Below are 23,988 nucleotides of genomic sequence, written 5' to 3' on the forward strand. Positions count from 1 at the left end.
TAAATTTTTTGCAGAAAGTTTACAAATATGAGACTAGTAGTTTTATGAAATGTGCTGGAGGGATAGCTATGCTGTTAGTACTGCCTCACAACAAGTGAGAAAATATAAGTTAAAAATAAAGTCCAACTACCATACCAAAAAATGTTTCTCTTCTTTTATTCGAAACGAATGTTCTAGTATTGCAAAAAACAAAAATGCACATTCAGTAGGAGATAACTGAATAAAATCTTGTATCAAAAAGAGGGAAGAACAGAATGAAAAGTAAAAAGCTTGAATTATAGTGTACTTGAGAATAGTATAATTTTTCCTTTTAAAGAATATTCAGAAAACTTGGTGTTGAGAATATATACGATCTTAAGAATGCTTTTCTGAAAGAGACTTTCCTGAGTGAAGAAAAAATGATATAAGGGAGAACTCTACAAATACATAAAGTAATTAGCTTACTACTTTTTTGAATTACAAAGAACCACGTGCTAGGTCAAGTCTTGACCAGTTTAAGGTAGCAATTTAATTTGCTCACACATCATTTTCCTGAATTTTACTGGGGCAGCTTCCTGAATTTCATTGTTGTCATTTTTTGTTTTTTTTTCCTTAGTGCTATTAATTTTTAAAAATTTATTAACTTATTTTTTTATGATGACATTGGTTAACAAAATCCAGTAAGTTTCAGCTGTACACTTTAACAATAAGACATATATATATATATGTATATATATACATACACACACACACACACACACACACACACACTGTGTGTTCACCTCCCATAGTTAGATTTCTTTCTGTCACCACATATTTGACCCCCTTTACCCCATTTACCTCTTCTCTCCCCCCCCACACCTCCTACCCTATGGTAACCACTAGTCTATAGTCCATGTCCATGGGTCTCTGTATGTTGTCCTGTTCAGTTGTTGCTTTTAGGTTTATATCCCACATATAAGTGGTATCTTGAGATTTTCAACTTTTTCTGTGTGGCTTATTTCGCTTAGCATGATTATCTCAAGGTCTATCCATGTTGTCACAACTGAGTAATATTCCACTGTATATGTGTACCACAGCTTTTTTAGCCAATCATCTATCGTAGGACACTTTGGTTGCTTCCATATCCTGGCCTCTATGAATAATGCTGCTATGAACATTAGTGTGCAAATATCTTTTCGGATATGGGTTTTCAAGTCTTTGGGGTAAATACTCAGTAGAGGGATTGCTGGATCATTGTAGATCAATTCCTAGCTTTTTGAGGAATCTCCATACTGTTTTCCACAGTGGCTATACCAATTTGCAGTCCCACCAGCAGTGTATGAGTATTCTCATTTGAGCTATCAGAGATGCTTTTTAAAATGCAATTGAGCAATCTAATTGAGAAACTTAAATTTCAGTTTATCATTTAAATTTAGAAGGAAAGTATTACCATTTTATTATGTTTAAATATTAGGACCCTCTCAGGTGCGAAGGAAGAAGAAATGGTCCCTCATACTTTTCCCCACTGATACATAAATAAGTACATAATGTTATTTTACATTGCCATAAGGTTTACCCACTGCAGTGCTTCAAATGTCTTTAAACATGGCATTATTTTCTTATTATCAGTGATTCCTAACCTCAGCTTAACATTCAAATCATTTCGAGGACTTTGAAGTAAATCCACCAAATCGGGCACCATCCCCAGAGATTATGTTATCAGTTTTATAACTGCCCTGGGCATTTTTTTTTTTTTTTGCACAGTTATCCCTATGGTTTCGAATCTGTAATTTACATTAAGGCTCACTAATTGTGTTGTACATTCTGTAGGTTTAGACAAATGTATAATGACATGTATCTGTCATTACAGTATTATACAGAAGTTACCCTGCCCTAAAATTCCCCTGTTCTCTGCCTCTTTATCCCTTCATTCCTGTGGCACTCCCTTTTTAAAAATCTCCATCCCTATTGCCATTTTTCAGTGCAGAGATACCCTGATTCTAGTCAAAAGACAAATCACTAAACCAAATATTTGAGTAGTAAGGGTTAGTAGCGAATTGAGAGAGTGAGGAGAGCATGTTTTCATAAAGAAACTAGTTTCTATCTTGGTCTTCCAAATCAAAAAGATGGGATATGTTTTATATACTGTTTGTGTATAGAAATACAAACATCATTGTATAAATGGGAATCGTGTTTGCACCAGTGATGATAAAAAGAATCATAGTAATAATGTAAGAGTTTTTACATTATAAAAACTATATGTGCAATCCTCCACTGTATCTGCCTGTCATAGGTGCTCAATAAATGTTTGTCAAGTGAATAACTTTATTTGTAGAACCCAAGATAATTTAACTTCGCTATGAAATTGCATTTAAAACATGTAATTTATAGTCAGAAACAAAACTTTGTTCAAAAAGAGAATAATAGTTGACTAGTAATATTTTCATGTACGAACACATTTTCTTTAAGCTCTCAAAAAAAAAATCTTCACTCTTTACACTCACCACACCTACAGACATATTCATTCATATACTGGTAAACGCATACATATACATCTGTATGTATATGCTTTATTTGACTTTGCCTTCTTCTGTTTACTTAAATAGATTTACCAAATTGTTAGAAACTCTATTTTGCAATGTCTTTTATAATTGTTTGTTCAGTCCTAAATAAAGAGGTCAACTGAGACCATGGCCAATATCATATATATTTTTGTTTTGTTTTTAGTTTCATTTTTCAACAGTTTAGTGCACATTGCTGATGAGGCTTGATAAATCAAGTTCCAATTTAAGAAAGCACAGTAGTTGAATGAACACTTGTATAAAGTTGTTCCTTTGCATTTTCTCTCATTTTATTATTATAACAATGTCATAGCTCTGGTAATAAGTTGAAATATTTGGGTATACACTGAGATCTCTTCAGAGGAAAAGTATTCTTCCAAAAGCAAGAAGTTGTTTAATCTCAAGAAATAGGCCATTTATTTATATATATGTGCTGAAAAGTATAAAAACAAATTATCTGTCCATAAAGTACCAAAGTGCTTCCATTAAAGCATATTTTTGCATATATCTATATTTATAAAATAAAGAGATAAATAAGGTTTATGTGATCTAAAATGAACAGGTATTCTGTATGTGGACATAAAAGGGGCCACACACTAAATTCGACAGCTCAGGGAGGCCAGCATGGAAGGTCCTACAAACCCAGAGACTGAAAGTAACCACAAAGGATGGTATGAACATAAAGATTCCTAACTATAAGCTGGTCATGGCTGGTAGTCACACTTGAGCCTCTAGTTTTCCTGACCAAGGTCAATCTTCACTGTAAGTAAGCCTGTCTATTGTCTTTTTGCACCTAAAATAATATGCCCTTGGAGTGTCAGAGTAATCCCCTTTTCCAGACCCCTCAGGGCACAACCCACCAGAGCAGGAGACTACAGAACCCCTCAATGTTTTATTGTTTTCCAAATACCATCCCCATGTGCTGTAAATGTTCATTATTAACTATCCTGTACTCACAATGGAAAAGAAGTATGTGTCCTTCATTTTACTTTTTATCCAATCCCAGAGATTTCCCTGGCTTTGCCCTCTCCCACCTCCTAATTTGCCACCAGTGGATTTCATGTAACCCTCTCTACCTCTTCTCCTTTGATTCTAATGTGTAAAATAAACTACAGAACTGCCATTCTCTGAGCATTTTCTTAAACTATTGAGAATTTGCTTCCTGGCAATTGTTGTCAGTTTGGCTCAAATATACTTGTTAAGATTCTCTACAGGTTGGGACGTTTCTTACATTGACACATATAGTGCTGTATAGGTTGAGATTTTAAAATATTTAATAATGATAAGGCTATTTTTAATTCTGTATATTTTTTCAGTCAATTTTATTGGAATTAGTAATTATAACTTATTTTCTTTTTTCTATTCCAGTAATTTATTTTTTAGTTAGAGTTTTATTTTATGAATTAAAAGTAGCACTGAAGCGGGAAATTTTCAGATACTAATCTGTTTTATTGGTACTTTTGTCAATGGTAAAACCAAAAGCTTCGTTTTTCCAATAGTAGTTAATAAGTAATTTTCCCACTTCCATTTTGTTATTTCCTGGGTTTATTAGCCCAAGAAAAGATTGTTTTCACTACAGAGAATTATCTACAGCTATTCCAAAGAGAAATGTTCGACTGGCAGCTGTCTAGGGAAATGTGTGTTTTTCTGATTTCTTTTTTTCTCCACATAGCTCTGTACAGTGTTTCACAGACTTCCCATCTATGAATTAAAATGAGGTGAACTTAAGAAAGTGAGCTGTCAGGAAAGCTCATTTCATTTTATTTATTTTATTTATTTTTTGAAATGCTCTTAAGAAGACGGGAGGTTGCATAGTGCAGGGATAAGGTGAATAATCTTTTAACTTCCGAGATCTGTACCTGTAATGCAGCTCACAGAAATGATAACATTTTTTAAAAAGTTTTTTGCTTCTGATAGAATTACTGGGTTAAGTTTGAAAACAATAAACCCAAGAGCTCCCTACTTAAGCTTTAGCTCTGTGTTGGGCTAATGGACCACTGATATTTTCAGAACCACCATCTTTGCCCCTTTCCTACCTTATTGTGGAAAGTGTTCTCTCTGATTCCCCCAATAGGCTCTCCGATGAAATCTCTCATTGTAGTTTGAATTACCTCATCCTTCAAAGTACAGCTGACGGTTCACTTTTCTCATTTAACAAAACACATATTCATATCTTCAATGATCTGGCCAAGTTTCGATTTCCATTTCTACCTCCCCATTCATCTTACTCAATTTGGCTAATGTCATCTGGATTAAATTTACATGTTTCATAACTACTAGTTTCACAAAGGGTGTGGTTCAATATTTGCATTGTGCAAAATCTGGATGTTTTATATTTAGTTACGAACTCTGAGGGAAGGCATTGTATTGCAGTCATCTTTGTATCACATTTAGAAAATTTTAAAAGTATAGCAAATGCTCAAACATTTATTAAAAGAAGGAAGGAATGAATAGTTGATAAGTAGTAACTTGGGAATAGTTGGGGGGAAATGTGATTATCTTTTAAGAATTTAATTAAAAGGGCAATTATTTAGCTGAGGAAGAGGGTATAAATAGTGAATCCATACCCAAAAAGGTCTACATAGATTTGATTATTTATTTTCTCCAACAGTGTTTAACAAAATATTTGAGATGCCGTTGATGAGTAGAGCTAGCTGGGAAAAACTTGCAAATGGATATGGCATTCAGGCCCAGTAACAAAGATGTGTTTGGGAGATACTACAGCATCCAAATAGAAAGTGAACACATGCTTAAAATGATGATTAAAGAAACTGTGAGAAATATCTAATGGAGAGAACTAAAAAAAACTAAATGATAATCAGTCTACGGCCATGCCACCCTGAACGCGCCTGATCTCTCTTGGAAGATAAGCAGGGTTGGGCCTGGTTAGTACTTGGATGGGAGACCACCTAGGAATACCAGGTGCTGTAGGTGTTAAAAAAAAAAAATTATAAATAATCAAGTATTTGAAAACATGAAGCTTAAAATGTAACAAAATAATTACAATTGGTTAAAGAAAATAAGTTTATATTTAGCCTTTGTTTCTGATCTTTAAGCTATCTGTTATTTTAGGTTTATAAGTATAGTTTATACAATTTTTAATGCTCTTATTTTTAAAAAATTAACATTTTGAGTGTCATGGACCTAGGTTTTCCTGTAATTCACACTTGAATTAAGTCTATTTTCAAACAATTTTGTGCTGTGTTGAGTGTAATTTAACTTATTTAACTCAAAAAATCTTGACTGCATTGGACTGACAGGGGCCATTCAGTCCAGATAGTTATGACAAAGCATAAAGGTATTTTCCTTTTTTCATGTCATGATGAGATCTTTCCACATTTTATTGTTCAGCTCTCATGAGCTCATCCTCACAGAACCATCGTACAGTACTGTTCTGATGATATCAGTGTGGAGGCCTTCTCAGAAGAGCCCTGCTGTGACTAACATTCTTTTTCTTCATTTTTATATGGATTTCTTGGATTATTTTGTATTCTGGATATTGTTCTTGTCCTGTGCTGTCCCTGGCCACTGACAGTTTACATGGAACCATGTACTCATATATCAACGTTCTTACTCCCCTGTTTTCCTTATGCACTTTATTATCGAAGTTTATTTTAAGTACGATTTTTATCGATTTTATTGTCAATGGAGTTGCTTCCTCCAGTGTGTTCTATAGGATGTCTACTGCTATTTACTTTCTGTTTCTAAATTAACTAGTGTGTGTTCACATCTAATCTGAGTGTCCTAAACTGCTGTGCTAAAGTGTTAAAGGTGGAAAAGAAACTATGTTTTATTTATTATCTTAAACAATGGTCACGATAAATTCCTGAATGTTTCCTTAATATTAATGCAAAATTGCTATTGGACAGAATGTAATTGCCCTGACATGTTCTATGTTAAACTTGCTATTTAATTATTTCATGCCCTCTGTTGTGTAGGATATATTTGCCTAACAACCTTAACAAGTATCACCAATCACCTGAATGACAGCTGCCCAAGCCGTTGGAAGGATGGTTAAAAATATTGATTCCTTCTGTAATTTTAATCACTGTTGACTGATGAAAGTGCCAGGATATGACATATGGAGAGAGGCACAGAACCTTTATGAAGAAGATAGACTGTATATGTTATAAGCTTTTAAATAATACAGAATTCTAGGGGAGTGGGAATAAAGGGCACAAATGAAAACTGAAATATACAGATGATCTGGAAAGGATGATGGTAGAAAAAATGGGCAACAGAAAGGGAAAATTTAAATTTTAATTAAACCCACAGGATAAAATATCCTTTAGCTTAGGGGAAGATAAAATGCATGTAGTCAGAAGAATGTCTTGGTGAATGCTGAGAGCATTGCTGCTTGGGAAGAAGAATCTTTTTCTTCATCTCCTGGATTTCTCTAAGTCAACCAACTCAGAATATATTTTAGATGAATAAATATTTAATATATGTTTCTGAGTTTTCAATTATCTTAGATGAAAACAGCAATCCACCTGCAGACTTTTTTTTTTGCTTCCTTTAGTTAATATATTGAGATTTCAAATCTTTCCATGTTGCTTGCACAAGAATAGCTTCCTAATAGACTCAATATTTTTAACTAACTTGTATTTGCTGTGAGGAAACTACATATGTTTATTTGTGTATATTTATCTCTACAATGAAGAGACTACCTTAAATAGTCCAGAATTTTTCACATTTTTTGTTGGTTTTATAACAATTTATATGTAATAACACACCTTTTATTATAAAAGGCAATAACACCATGACCATCACCACCATTTAAAACAGGGTGTTCAGTTGATGGGCAAGTCTAAAACTATTAGATTAAAATGTTTTAGATTTCTTCTGTCAAACAATAATTTCCTATGATTACATCTGAATACAACCACAGGCAGTGGTTACATTCTAAAATTTATTTGAAACTTGGTGGGATAGTTTAAGAAACAAAGGATTAAGAAGATTTGAATAGAATGGGTATTTCTGTCTGTCTTGCAATGCATTCCAGTGTACAGTCTTCCTGCTTCCAGTCTAAACTGATTTTGATCTGAACTTGGTCAGTCAGGAGGATTCTTGGTGGTTTAGGATTAGCAGAGAATCTTATGGCTGTTAAATTGCTCAGAATTGTTTTCTGAGAGTGTTAATTTCTACCTACACATTAAAAAAAAAAAAAAAAAAAACGGAACTACTAATCTAGAGAAGACTCAGGTAACTTTTGACACTTATAACACAGGTCCAAATCATGATTTCTATACTTTGTGGCATTTCAGTTCATCTAAGCTCTAATCAAAACAGCCCAAAGGCAAATCATCTTCTTGACAAGTTTCATTTCCACTTACCTATTATCATCCTTCTCTCTGGGAACCTTATAATTACTTTGACACCTTCTCCTCCCTCACCCTCCAAATCAGTCCATGGCCAATAGTTGTAGTTTCTCTCTCTGTCATGTCTCTTGCATCTACTCTGTTGGTTTTCAGTGCTAGTACCCCAGAGGAAAACTTTATTATGTCTTGCCTGGCATACTCTGGCCTATTTAATTTATCCTCTTGACAATAGTCAAATTAAATTCCCTAAAATGCAGCTCATTTTTTTTTTATTACTTCTCAATTCAAAAAGCTTAAAGGTCTCCCTTTCTTAAATTTTCATAATATAAACCCAACCTTCCTTTTTACCTCATCTTTACTACAGTCTTACTAGTTTCCTATACTTCAAGACATTTAAATGACTGATTATCAAAATATGATCAGAATCTTTCATTTTACTCTTGCTTCATGTCTACCTAAAATATCATTTCTCCTTTTAAGTATCTCTCCTTCCCAGCCTAACCTTAAACCACAAAAAGTTTTTCAATTTATTAAGGATAAACTAAAATGCCACATAATCTAGAATTTCAGATACCACTCATACTCAAGCTCAAGCTGTTTATAGGCCTTTTAACCTCTGACACATGTAATTATACTTTCCTTTGGCACTTATCTTATTCTTTGTTATATTTTATTTCACTTTGAATTTGCTTACCCCTAGACTCTCTGTCTCTCTCCTGAGCAGAAAGCAAATACTTCATCAGAATCTATTTGTAGCATACAGTCATTTTACATGTTGTAGGATATAAATAAATTTTTGTTCTATTCAGTCGAGGTGCTTGTACCATCTATTTTTCCTTGAGAGAACATTTACCAATGTATATCCTATTTTATTCAGAGAAAAATATAAATCACTTATATTCGGAACCTACCATTCTCCACTGAGTAGATCTTGCTTATACAGAAATTCTATTAGTACTACAAAATGGCGAACTCTCATATCTCTACTTGTAAAATTACTTTGAAACAACTTTAAATGCAAAATCAATGAAAATAATATGGTGTTTTCACAGAAGAGAAATGATAGTAATCACTCATGATTTTTAAAGGAGAAAACAACATTTAGAAATCTCATTTTCTCCTGATATTTATAATAGAAATAAGATGAATACAGGTCATGAAATTCTGATCAGACACTGCTTTTTTTGAAATACTGCAACAGTGCTATTTACATTTTTTGGTAAAATTTACCTGTTAATTTAATGTTTCTTAGTTAATGTGCTACTCATACCACATTGAAGTTTATATTTTAGAAATTAAGAAAATGGAGCTTAGAGATATTAAATAATTAGCCAAGATTACAGAAATAAAGACTATCACAAGTAAGACTTAAACCCTGATCTTCTACTTAAAGAATGTATGCTTATTCCATGTTGCTATGGGGCTTTTCATGCAAGCCAAATTAATTCATCAGAAAGTAATAGGAATTATTGACATAAAGCTTATTGATTTTCTATTAGAAAGTGTTTTTGTTTCAGATAAACTTCTTTGTTCAATAATTCTTGTCCAATAATTTCATATTTCAATTCTTCCCATGTTATATTTCTTCACTCATTCATTATTTTTTTTATCATTTGTTTATTGGTAGTTACTATATACCAGTAACAGTTTTGGGTGCTAGCTAGAATGATGAACAATGCAAACAAATGGAGCCTTTCCTGGCAGAGATGATAGTTTAGCAAGGAAGGCAAATAATGATTAATCTTCTTCTGGTAGTATGGGCAATGTGCCCACTGAAAAAGGCTAAATATGCTGAATAATTTAAATTCCATATTGAATAGAAATGACCATAAATTAAGACATACTCAGAGGCTCCAAATCAAGTGAAAATGGTAACTGTCCTCTTAAAGGTAACTGTCCCCTTAAACTGGCTCCTATTTTGGGACTTCTGCTGGACTCAGGTGACTTTGAGATTATATTTTGATGAACTTATGTGATGAACTTATGTGATGAACTTATTTGATGACCATAAGCTGAAGAAAGTCAAGATAGTGAGCCTTATAGGAGACCCAACTTCAAACTGTTTCCCCAGAAGGCTACACCCTCAGAATAAAGATACATTATAAATAAGATCCAAGAGAAAACTTTTTCAGTCTTTCACTAATTTAGTAGAGAGAAAGCAAAATTTTTTCCTTATTATTTAAACCAAAAGTTAATTCTTCCATGAGTTTGCAACACAACGGCTTATGATAGGTGTCACACAGGAACCAGAGAAATACAAATTAAAAAGAGATAATATATTGCAGCCATTACATAGACAAAAATCTGTTAGGAAGTACTAATATCAACATTATAAATGGAACTGTTATAAAATGGTAGTACAATTAAAATAGGTATAGCCTCTTTAGAGAGAGAAAGTCAGTACTAGTAAATTTCAAGATGCCCATATGCTATGACGTAGCAATTCTGTATCAAGGATTATATATTTGGCAAACCCTATACTGTGAATAAGGAAACTAACACTAGGATATTTATTGTAATACTGTTTGTAATAGAAGAGAAACAAAATAATCCAACTATTTATTAGTAAGGGAATAAATAAACACAGCCTGAAACACAATGGAATCATATAGAACAAGAAAAGTAAACAAATAAGATTTATATATACACACACACATATGTTTATCCCTATAAATCTCACAAGTAAATAAATAAACCTTAAAATAGAATAAATTAAAAACAGAACATTGAGAAAACACAACCCAAAAACGGACACACAGATGTGCATCTTTTATGTAAATGAATATGTTGTTTATAAACATATATAAAGTAAAAGCATAAAATCCATTGGTGATTGATAGACAACAAATTCAGTTCTGGGGAAAGAGGGAGAGGAAGAGGATAAAAAAGGAAGATTAAGATGTATTTACAGGGCAGTGTTTCTCTATAAAATAAAAAATATATAATTTGAATATGACTAAATATTATCATTTAATATCATGTGAATATTTGAACTATCTTATTATTGCATGTAAAATGTGGAAAGGAAAATCAGTAACTGGAACTCATCATATTAACTCTTTGAGGGAGAAAAAATACTATGATTCTGATATGTGTAATAAAAACACTGGGTAAGATTTGATTTCTACATGTAATTTTAAATATCCCAGCAAATTAAATATAGATGATTTTTTTTTCTTTTTTGCAGTGTAAAAGGGATCTGCTAAAACACTACAACAAATTTCAGATTTTACCACAAAATTTAGAATCACTCTCTGAAGTCAGTAATAAAATGAGGTATATGCTGCCCTCTCATCTATTCCAAATTTGTTGAAGGTCATTGTCAGCACAAAGAATAAATTAAAGTTGTAAGAAATGAAAAGGAAAAACTATTTTTTTTTATTATTTTCATATAATCAGTTGAACTTAATGACAATTCTTATAATTATAAAGAGTCTGGTCAGGTTGATAGTTATAGAAACAGCATACAAATATCAATAGTATTCCTATATAGCAGCAACAATTTATTCAAAAATGAAATAAGAAGAGATCCTATTTTCAAAACTAACAACTATTTTATAATACTGAAGAATAAATCTAACAAAATATGTTTAAGAAATGTAATTACAATATTATAAAATATAACTGAAAGTTATGAAAATGACCTAAATAGTCATTCTGTGATCTTATATGAAAAGTATAAATATTATAAAGTTGTCAATTTCCTAAAAGACAAGTCCCTAACAGTGTTTACTGTAAAAAGTAAATGAATTATTGCTGCTCCACATTCTTGCCGGCATTTGATGTTTTAGGGTTTTCGATTTTGGCTATTCTAATAGGTGTGTAGTGGTATCTTAATGTTGTTTTAATTTGCAATTCCCTAATAACATATGACATTGAACATCTTTTAATGTGCTTATCTGCCATCTGTATATCTTCTTCGGTGATGTGTCTCCTAAAGTCTTTGGCCCATTTTTTAATCTAGTTTTTCTTATTGTTAAGTTTTTAGTTTCTCGTATATTTTGGATAGTAGTCCTTTATTATATGTATCTTTTGCAAATATTTTCATCTGTGGCTTATTTTCTTATTCTCTTGATGTTGTTACCTGTTACAAAGCAGAAGTTTTTTTTATTTTAATGAAGTTCAGCTTATCAATTATTTCTCTTATGGATTATGGCTTTGATGTTATGTCTAAAAAGCCATTGTCATAACAAGGTCATCTAGGGTTTCTTCTATGTTATCTTCCAGGAATTTCATAGTTTTGTGTTTTACATTTAGTTATATGATACATTTTGAATTAATTTTTGTGCAGTGTGTACGGGCTGTGTTTAGATGTTCAATTGTTCTAGCACCATTTTTTGAAGAGACAATTGTTGCTCCATTTTTTTGCCATTGCTTCTTTTTCAAAGGTCAGTTGACTATATTTATGTGGCTCTATATTCTGTTCCATTAATATATTTGTCTTTTATTTCCCCATACCACACTGTCTTGATTGCTGAAGATTTATAGTAAATCCTGACATTGGGTGGTATCAGTCTTGAGACTTCATTCCTCTCCCTCAATATTGAGTTAGTTATTCTGGGTCTTTTGCCTCTCTATGTAGACTTTAGAACTAGAGTATCCATAAAATAACTTGCTGGGGTTTTGATTGGGTTATGCTGATAAGTAGATCAAGTTGGGAAGAAGTGACATCTTGAAATATCGAGTCTTCTTATCTGTGAACTTGGAATATCTATTTATTTACTTCTTTTTTTATCAGAGTTCTCTTTAATTATTTTATTTCAGGGGACCCATAAGCTTTTTGAAGAAAAGGTTCTAATTATTTTATTTCAGGGGACCCATAAGCTTTTTGAAGAACAATTTCTTATAAGTTTTAGAAAGGAAGATGCAAGAATCCTATATAGTAGAAATTCTTCTTTCGTGTATTTACTCTAGAAAAATTATATTGTGTGTTTGAACATGCCTACATATATAAACCTGTTCAAAGAGCCTCATTATAGCATTGCATGTAAGAAAAAATATTTAAAAATGTCCATCAGTGGAAAAATGAATAAATCAATTGTGGTATGTTCATGAAATCGATTCCTATACAGCAGTTTTAATGGAACAAATGTACATGTATCAACATGGATAAATTTAATTAATAATATCTTGACTGAAAAAAAAAAGCAGGCAGTAAATGAAACAAGCAGTAAAAATTATATAAACTTGTAAAGCAATACTTTATATAATTTAATGTAAATATTACAAATTTATGAATATAGATAGGAAAGATACAAACCAATATCTGAATAGCGATTATCTTTGTGAAAAGGTGGAGGGAAAAAATATATTGAGTATAAAGATGATTCTGCCTTATATTGCTTTAAAAACAAACTAAAAAAGAATTGAAGGAAATATAGCAACCTGTAGACATTTATTGAATCTTGGGTTTCTCATGTATTATTTTATTTACTTTTCTGTTCAATTCAGAATAAAAAATAAAAATATATAGTAAAAATTAAAAAGCAATATTTAAAATTAATTGTGATGCCAGTTAAAGTAAAGAAAATTCACATTAATGAGGAAACAAACAATAGGAAAGCCTGAAGTAATCTATACAATCAAGAACAGTACTCCAGTAGAAGCTCCTATCCAAAGAATAAATTGAGTCAACAAGGTGAAGGAGGCAGCAGGGAGCCCAGTGGGGGCAGGTTTCAGATAAACGAAACATTCTGAAAAACCTAATGTGAGAAATATCGAGAAGGATTCAATTAAATAAGAATCGAGTATAGTTAGAGTAGCACTTCTCAAACCTATCTGAGCATTGGAGTTACCTGGAGAGCTTTAAAAACACTACCGGGCTTTTTCAAATTTAAATGTGACTCTAAAGTGTATGAAGATCTTTTTAAAATGCAGATTCTAATTTGGAAGATCAGAATTCTGCTTTAAACTCAATATTATTAATAATAGTCCTATAAACTCAAAAATATTAATAATAGTCCTATATAGCTGCAACTAAATATAAACTGCGATAAAAGGTTCTGTATTCAGAACAGTAAATATCTCAAAATACCTTGGACTGAATTTAACAATATATATTGAAGAACTTTAGTAACAAAATTATATAAAATATATAAAAGATGCAAAAGTGACCTAAGTAAACAGAGATATATTCTATGACTTTGAATGAAAATTTTAACTACCATAAAAGCATCAGTTTCCTAAGTCCTATCCCCAACAGGTTTATTGAGATGGAACCCTAGATTTTGCATTTCTAACAAGATTTCAGGTGATGTAAAAACTACTAGTTTACCTCAGAAATCTAGAATGCAGGGATGTGTGTGTGTCTGCAGGTAGTGGAAGGGGAGATAAGATTGGGTGTCGAAGGTGTTAAGAGATGGAAGATGGAAAATTTGCAAGGTAAATTCTTCAGGGAATCCGTGAGGTAGCTCTGGACTTGATCTTAAAGACAATGAGAGAATTGTGATGTGTTTCAAGCCAAGGAATGCCATAAACAAATTTTTGTTTTCGAAATACCACTTGGGCTACAGTGCGGGAGAATGGAGAGAGGAGGGACCAGTGAAGAAGATGAAAGTAATTGAGGGGGCATTTACAATAATTCGCGTGAGAGATAATGGCCAGGGCTAAAGAGTGGTAGGATAAATGTTTTAGCATGATTAAACCCTATAACGGTTTTCATTGTGATCTTTCTTACACAAGTCCTCGGGATACAACTAAGGATTTTTTTCCTGAATTTTTATTATAAATAGAGTTAGTTTAAAAGATGAGAAAGAAATTATTATAATTAAGTGCATGCCATATTTTATGTTCTAAGAAATGTATTTTCTTTCTATTCTCAACATTTAAGATATGTTCTCTTAAGGTGATTTTACATCCATCCTGTTTTGCCTGGGATCATCCAAGATATGTACCTCTTGTCCCAATATAATTATTAATACCATCCTTTTATTCTTAAAAGTGATGTATTTGAACAGTTTGTCATTCTTTTTTAATGAAAATATTCATTGTCATACGGTTTGTTGAGTAGAACATGGACTTTCCTCTCGACCAGTTTATTTTAATAGCAGGTACAACTATGTTGTACCACAAATGTGGTCAGTTATGTAGAAACACACTGACTCTCTTTAGAGCCCTTGCCTCATCTCTCTGCCTTGTTCATTAAGTTCCAAATGTACCTACTTCCTGTATCTCAAACACGTAAAGCTCATTTCTGTCTCAGAAACTTTCCGTCAGGCTTTTTCTCAACCTGAATAATTCTTCCCCAAATTTTCACCTGCTCACAGCCTTCTCACCCTTCGTTTCAGTCTGTGTCTGCTCCTCAAACAGGCCTTCCTTAATAACCTGCCCTCACACCCAGTCACTCTTATCTCATTTCCATGTTTCATTTCCTTTATTGCTACTTATAATATTCAATGCTTCTTTCTTTTACTTGAATTACTTTTTAACATATTTATTGTCAGTCTCTACCATTACAATATAAGTGCCATGACAGCAGGAAGCTCATCATATATTTAAGCACTATATTTCCTGAATGTACCGCTTTGGCAAACTTGGAGTATAAGTTCAATGAATATTAAAAGAATGAGTGAATTTATTCCAGCTCTACCATTTACAAACAATGGGACTTTAGGCAAGCTATTTAACATTTCTAAGGCTCAGTTTTCAAGTCTATAAATTAACTATAATAATAATCCTTTAGAGGGTTGTAAGACTTTAAAATATATTTCAATTAAGACAATTTTCATTCCAAGTACCATACAGTATGTACTCAATAAATAGAAACTATTTTTTTATTAATAACTACACATAAAAACAATACCCAATTCCTTACCACTTTGACATCACTGTTTGAAAACACAAGATGTATAATAGACTTAAGAAAATTCTTCCCTGAAGGATATTAAATATACACTTAATTTGCAGTAACCCCCAAAAACCTGCATAAAAAGAATAACACTTGCAATTTTAGGGAATGGCCAGCTGTCAGTGTCAGATAATTCTGTGTGATATTTTAGGTCATTTTGTTATATTAAATGTAATATGATGAAAAAATACATTTATCATAGTTCAGATAAAAGAATAATCTTTCTGCTTACTTTACCGGCATGTCTCAGATTTCCTGCACCTAATTTTTATATTCTAGTTGAAAAAAGTGAAAAGAATTACTTTTCTCTCAGGTCAGGCTGACAGAGCTTCAGTGGGAACCCTCATAAATTGACCCCATTTCCTCCCATTATTTTACTAAATATATACTACATACTTAGGTCAGTGAATTCACTTTTTCTATGGTTATTTCGTTATTTGAAAATACTCTTTCTTAAGAGTGATACATTCATCTTGGTTATCTTTCACATTATGCAAAAGGATTCCAATAAAAAGTGAAAGAGAAAACAGCACCTTGCAGACCTTTGTTATTTTTAAACACAAATTGCTACTTTTCTATATCCATAGTAATATAATTCTGCATTTTATTTCTTAAAGGCAGGACTTAATTGAAGGAAGGTGAGGTTAATTGGAATGTAAATATAATGAACAGTTGTGATAATGAGGTGGCTGTCAGGCCAAAAACAATATCCGTTTAATCATCAGGATCTTTCCTGCAGATTATCTTATTTGACATGTTGTATTCTCTAAAAAATAAAAAATAGGAATCAAGAGACTATTTATTCTTCTGTCAGTTTGCTGCAAGATCTTATCTGTCAATGTGCAGATATTCTCATGTTTAATGCCCTCTTAACAAGAAAATAATAACTTGATCCCTAGGATGTCCTGAGAATTAAGCACCTCTAAAATATGTCAGGTTCTTGGACATATAGTAAAATACAAAGGGCAAGTAACTTATGTAAAAAGAATTAGTAGAAGCAATATGTCAAACCATAAATTTCTTACAGCCCTTATATTCATGAAAAAAATCAGTTTTAAAAAAAGTATTTATTCTTCTAATACCATCAATTGAAGATATTGGATCATCTTAGAGAGTACTTGGGGAGATGGGAGATGACAAACTATCAGTGAAATATCAAAAATGAATCCTATGGATAACTCATCTTGAACTCAATAGTTTCAGTCTTTGAGGCGACTTGGTCTGCTTATGAAACGGTGACAAAAATCCTAGTTACTAGCTTTGTAACCACCTATAAGCTTGTTTCCCATCCATAAAAAGAGAGAGAGAGATCTTCGTGCATAAAAGTTCAATATCTGTTCAATAAAAGAACATGTGCATTACCTGAATCAATTAGTACTTGGAATCCTTCATAACAATGAGTGATGGAGGTACTTTCAGCTCTAGTTTAATGTGTACATCAGAAAACTACAAATCGCCATTTATTTCCAAGGGCAATGTTCTTTTTTTCCCTTTCCTTTTTTTTGTTTTCTTTCCTTTCCTTTCCAAAATCTTTCTTAAAATCCTTCCATCTCAAAAACTGGGATTGTGGCAGAGATTTGCAAATCTGCCTGAAGTTGCTAGGAGAATAAATTGTTCTCCTAGGTAAGATGAACATTTAAGAGGTATCAACAAAGAAATAGATACAAGAAAAAATAAAAAAATAAAATAAAAACAAAGAAATAAATATAAGAAGAAGAACAGATTTGTTGAACTGCTATGGATGATGAAACATTTCTTGGGAACATAGTATGACAGACTTTGAGATCTACTGACAATGTACAGCAGAGATTAGATTCTGCAGGAAAATCAGCAGAATCAGAATTAGCTTTACAATACAATGAAATTTCTGAGTAAATATATAGCACCTGCCTTTTCAGTATAGCACCTGCCTTTTCAGCCTCATCTTAGGTGTATTCCTTCTTCAATATTTCTTAGCTCCTGCAATCCATTGAGTTATTCAAACTAGCCTGCTCTTCCCCAATCCGAGGTCTTTCCGTATCTTGTACACCCTGGCAATAAAGGATTTTTCTCACTCCTTACCTCATGAATAGTCATTCTGCAAGTTTCATCTTAAATGCTGTTTCCTTCAGAAAGGCAATACTAATCCTTCCCATTGTCTCAACCCCTAAATTAGTTCCTTTATATTTTTATAGTATCTTATATGTATTTACAAAATATTGGCAAATTACAATTATATAATATTTTTGACCTGTATGTATCTGCACTATCCTATAAAATCCATAAAAGCAGGAACCATGTCTATTTTGTTTAATCCTACATCCTCAGTATCTGTCATAATTCTTTTCACATGGAAGATGTTAAGTGCATACTTATGGAAGGATGGGAGGGAGGATGGGATTCTCTGTATGTCACTGTATGTTATATATTTGCATTTGAGTACAGAAAAAAAAAAGTAAAATTTTGGCCTTAATGTAAACACAGATGTTTGCATGGAATAAATGTTTATGAAACATATGGATAATTTATATAATGAAATAATTATTATAATGTCAAATAAGTTTAGTAACTCCAAGAAATGGCTGACAAATACTCATGAATTTCAGAATTGTTCTTAGTTACATGATTTATGCATGTACATTATTTATTGCTTTTGAAATGATTCCTCCAAAGATTCTACCAAAATGGTGATATCCATGCATACAAATTGAATAGAAGATATTTTATCTTTTCTGTATTGTTTGAAAATAAAATGTGGTTATTTCTAGGTTGCTATAAGAGGTGTTTCAATATCTGTTGTTAGCCATTCTATCTTTGCTTTTATGAAATTAGTATTAACTTTAAAACTTAAATTAGTTTTTATAACAGTCTTGAAATTTAGCCTCTAAGACATTATACTTGTAAAGATCATGTCTTCTAATAAAACAAGGTCTGAAATATATTTCTGGAAACTGACACTATAGATCAGTTAATTATAATAATTATTTCATTATGTCTCTAGGCAGTAGCTCCTCAGCACAGGCAACTAGAGACATTTAGAGCAATATTGTCCGCACAGTTAGCCAAGAAGGAATAATAGGGATGAGGCGAGGAAGAAGCCTTGGGCCTCTGTCAAGAGAACTGAGCTCTAGTGTGAACCTCACCTTCCATGACTATGAGACTTTAGGCAAAAACAATTCACCTCTGTATAAAATCTCTCACAACGAAATCAAACAGCTGAACTAGATAGCACTCCTAAGTCCCTTCTAGTTCTAAAACTTCTACATATACTTTTCTTTTTAAAGTTTGCGATGATGATGCTTTGATATCTTGGAAGACACACTGAAGCATCATTACTCCCTCTACAATTCTATCATTTTCAAATCCATTTTAGGGATAAAACTGTGAAGGTACATCCACATTTTGGGATGCTATCACAATTGATTTTTGTAAAAACCAAAGGGGAACATAGGAACTCCTGATTTATCCCCTCAATTTTCAGATGAGGAAACTACAGCCAAAGACAGTTGTTGCCCAGCATCACATACTGAGCGTGCAGCAGGCCCAGGACTGGAACCCATGGGTGTTGAGTTCCATTCTATTGTGATTCTCAGAACACAGCATTGCCTGCTCATAAATGATGATGCATCATCCCTTGCTATAGATTCTCAATTTCTTACTGTAAAATTAGTTTTACTTATTTAAAGTCATTTGAGTAGAAAGAATTATTATTAATATTCCTTGAAATATGGGGAAGAGCATAATGAATATGTAGAAAGATACTGAAATTAGTAATAATTACAAAATGCATTCTACCCACAAAAATGTACACTCTCCATAAAAATTAATTACCTAAAGATGATTTGGTTAAAATTATAAGTATTTGTGAATTTAAGACTTTTACATTAATCACATGGAATATCCATTAATTATTTTTATATTTTTATAAATTGCCTATTTATGCTGCATCCAATTATATTTATTGAAATAATTAAATTCTTTCTCTTTTTTACCTAAATTGTACATATTTAAATACTATTATGAATTTCTTTTTATTAACCTGCCTTTCTGGGACTTTTTTTGTTTCTGTTTTAAATTTCATTACCATGTTATTTACATATTTTAATGTATTAATGGTTGCATTCAATTTTATTTAACTTCATTATATAATTTAGAGTTTTAAGTATTACAGCTTAATATAGTTTCTAAATCTATTCTGTGTAATTCTTCTTCATGCTTTCCTGATTATTGTTTTACAATCTTTATCTGTCCCTAGCCTACTGAACTAAACGATGTATTCCTATCTTAGATAAATTTTAATAAAATAACTTACAAAAGATATGACCAAATGTTTGATTTAGTTAATATTATTAATTTTTATTATATTCCTAAAAAAAAATACTATTGCCTAATTTCAAAGGAACCCTGTATAAATTTTCCTTTTTGTTTTTCCTTTAAAGTAAAAGCAGTTTGTATTGACTTATAAGAATAAATTGGTATTATTTTCTCCATAGATGAGCTGAAATAACAATAAGATAAAGTTTTTTTCTTAGTTTGCTTCACTTTCTTTGCCTATTTGTATTAATGAGTTCTTTTAAAATTACTTAGTAATATTCTGTTGCAAAATTATATTTGCATGTTTATACCCTGCCTTGTTCTTAAAAGGACTTGCGATGACTGCAGTAATTTTTAATTCCTTTTCCCTTAGTGGTGAATGTGCATAACTTAAACTCTAGAATTTATATTAAGTATGCAATATCTTTTATTTATTCATCAATGATTTATTAATCATATACTATGTATTAACAGTGAGCTAGGTGTTAGCATCATTTTGAGCAAAATGGACATAATCCGCACCTTAATTGAAGAGAGGGGAGTACAGAGAAGGGGAAATAATATATTAAAATATAGCCTAATATAGTGCTCCTCTAACATCTCACCTAGGATGGTCTAGAAATGCTTCCTCAAAAAGGCAATGTCTAAATTAACTGAGTTAATTTTGAAGTGATGAAATATCGAAGATTATTGTAAGCAAAGAGAATAGAAACGTGATACATTTGATGAAATAGAAGACATTCTTAGTGGCTAAAATACAGAAAATGAGGGAGGCAGCAATGAAAAAAGAGACTGAAGAAGAATGCGGACATTAATCATGAAAGCTCTTGTAAGAAGATGATCTTAAGGGTTTGACTTTATTACAAGGATAGCAGGAAGCCTTTCAAATGTGTAAGCATAGCAGTGACATGTTCAGAATTGAGTTTAATAAAATCTCTAGTTGTTACAAGGAAATAAAGTATTATCGGGGTAGAGTGAGACAAGAATAGAGGCCTTAAAACCAGTTAGAATATTGTCGAATTAATCCAAGCAGGACATGGTGATAATACAGACCAGGATAGTGAGCGTGAAGGTGAGATATTTGATAGTAGAGAGGTAAGCTTCAGTTACTGCAACTGTGGCCTATGATAAGTATGCCTAGGATTCAATACAGTTTTTTAGTTTGGTCAATTCAATGCCAGAAAATCATTCAAACCTATTCTTTAACTGATGGAAATGGCCAGCTAAAATAGCACAGATAATCAAGTAAATGGGGGCGATCATATCTATACAAATGACTGATTATTCTTGTGAAGGGACTAGTCATATCACTGAAAATAACTAATCAGTTTCATAAATAGAGTGATTATATTAACACAAATGGCCATCAAGAGTGTGCCATGAAGGCAAAACATGCTTCTCATTTAGCAGTTTCTATTACTTGCTCGCAGTTTTTATTATTTTTCCTACAGGGCATGGCCATGCCTGGTCTTTCTCCCTAAAATCAAGAAGGCCAAAAGGGTGGACATGCTGTGCTGAGCAGCACAGCAGCTAGACAGGAACTTTGAGAATGATAGAAGGAAAACATTTGTCAAATGTAATAATAAAAATTAAAGTAGGGAACCCAATAAGAACCCAGAAGTTGAACAAAGATTAGACTAGCTATCAGATCAGAGGTGAGAGCTAGTAAACAAGAAAAATATATGCTACTCTTTTGAAAGATTTGGTTCTGGAGGTAAAAAGTTATCGATCACTAACTTGAATAAAGACAGGTTATAAGAAGGTTTTGCTTTTTAGTCGATTGCAGAGATTAGTTATGTTTGTGGTTTCATGGGGAAGAACCAGGAGAGGTAGAAGATAAAAGAAGACTTGATAAAGTGAGTGGATTACAATCCGAAATGAAGTGTCAAAGAATAAAGGCAAGGATTAAGAGCACAGATAGTTAGCTATGGAGTGGAGGCTTCCATTAAGGAAAACAAGGATGGTGAGAATAGCGATAAATTTAGAAGAGTAAAAGGAATTTGAGGAAGTTTATTTCTCATGATATTGAAGGACACTATATAAATACAACTCATCTCAACAAATTAACCACTGTACTAAAGTTCAGTAGGAGTCAGAGACCCATTATACAAGACTGGTATCGTCTTTGGTGAATATTATGGCTTTTCAGATTTGGTAGCAAGGGGAGAAACAATTCTAGCAGCTAATACAATATTTGAACTGAAGAGAGATAAAATAAGAAATAATTTCGGACTACTTATGTGTCATACTCTGTTTACAAATGTTACTAATAAAATATTAGCTGATAGAAAAAGAATTTACATAAATTAATTCAGACTGTCTTCATCTTCACAAATTGTGGAATATCAAAGGGTAACAAAAGATCATAGTAGGTGCTCCAATTTAATCCCTATTAGTATTAACAGTCTATCTTCATGTGAAGATGTGAAAGAGCCAGTTAGTACCATTTTTTCTATCAAGAGAAGGAAGACTTAAAAACTGAGGAAATAGATATTGGAGTTGGATCAGGTGGTCCAGAAAGTCTGGGGGAAGGAACATAAGCTTCTACTAAAGAATGGCTGAAATGAACACACTTGGAGGACTTGGTTATACAAGAAGAAAAATAGAGCCATGACATATATGTGACTATCCATAAAGATGTCAAAAAGATTTAGTAGGAGTGACAAAAATACAGGCAGGAAAGAAAATATCTAAAAGAAAAAAAATAAGTCTAATTCACATAAATCAATCCAAAAATGAGGAATTTATTTGTTTACATCATAACAAGGAGAATTTATGCCTCACATAATTTTATCTACACCAATGACAGGGATGAAAATAGCTGAAACTCAAACTGATGTCATAATGTGCTCAGCCCAAATTTAATACCATCTCTCTTCGCTGGTCTTGTGTTCTCATTCCCGGCTTCTAATAGTTCTCATTTACTATCTCCTTCTGACCATTAACCTTGGTTACTGGAACCAGTTTTCCTCACCATGTCTATAACAACAGTGTACTAATAAAGTAAAAAATTAAACAACAAAGAAACTTGCCAAAAACACTGGAAGGGATAGGAAATGACCTCAAAGGCCACAGGTAATAATAAACATAAATGTGAAAAGGGTAGCCAAACTTGGTTTATTCATTCTGTAATTATTAATTTGCTTTTATTGTGTGCTAAGCACTGTTCTAGGTCAGAGATCAGCCAGAGATATCTTACCATGCCAGAAAGCAAATAAAGTCTTAAAGACTAATGAGTATTGTGTAAAGGACAAAGGAGCCAACAGAAAGTGGCTCCCATTGGCTAAAGGTGAGAAAATTTAAGCATCAAAGATAAATAAATAAATAAATGCAGATTAGAAATAATTGAATATTAAGAAAGTAATTGGTCCTGATACTCATCAAAAAATAGGAAGGCCCCCTTTGCTCTCTCAAAGACAATAACAGTTTATTCTACAGCAGTGGAAATAAGTAGACACAAATTTTTTTTCTTGGCAATTAACAATTGAAATAAAATGATTAGACATTTATTCTGCTTTCCTTTACTATTTTATTATAGTCTGTTTATTCAGGCTGCTATAATAAATTACCATAGACTAGATGGCTTGAACAACAGACATTTATTTCTTACAAATCTGGACTCTGTGAAGCCTAAGATCAAAGTGCTGGCAGACCTAGGAAGGTCCATTTCCTGGTTTGCAGATGGTCATCTTCTTGTAGCCTCACATGGTGGAGAGCAGAGAACTAGTTCTCTGACCTCTTCATATATGAGCAATAATCCTATTCATGAGGGTTTCACCCTCATGATCTAATAACTTCACAAAGAAACCATTTCCAAATACCGTCACACTGGGGACGTGATTTGGGGGAGATCCGAACATTCAGAACATAGCCCAACCAACTGATTCTAGTTTCCTTTGTTGATGGACAATTTTTTTTTATGGGATTTAATATAAATGTGGAAGAAATTATAGAATTAGAAAACAACCATTTTACTACCCCTAATGAAACAACTGATTCAGGCATTAAT

At 32.3% G+C, this 23,988-nt stretch overlaps 1 pseudogene; it reads left to right on the forward strand.

The window, feature by feature from the left end:
- The first annotated feature begins 5,343 nt into the window (after positions 1–5,343).
- On the forward strand, positions 5,344–5,456 carry LOC112480815 (annotated as a pseudogene).
- Positions 5,457–23,988: the final 18,532 nt, after the last annotated feature.

Source organism: Pteropus alecto, unplaced genomic scaffold (assembly GCF_000325575.1).
Source record: "Pteropus alecto unplaced genomic scaffold, ASM32557v1 scaffold20, whole genome shotgun sequence".
Lineage (NCBI taxonomy): Eukaryota > Metazoa > Chordata > Mammalia > Chiroptera > Pteropodidae > Pteropus > Pteropus alecto.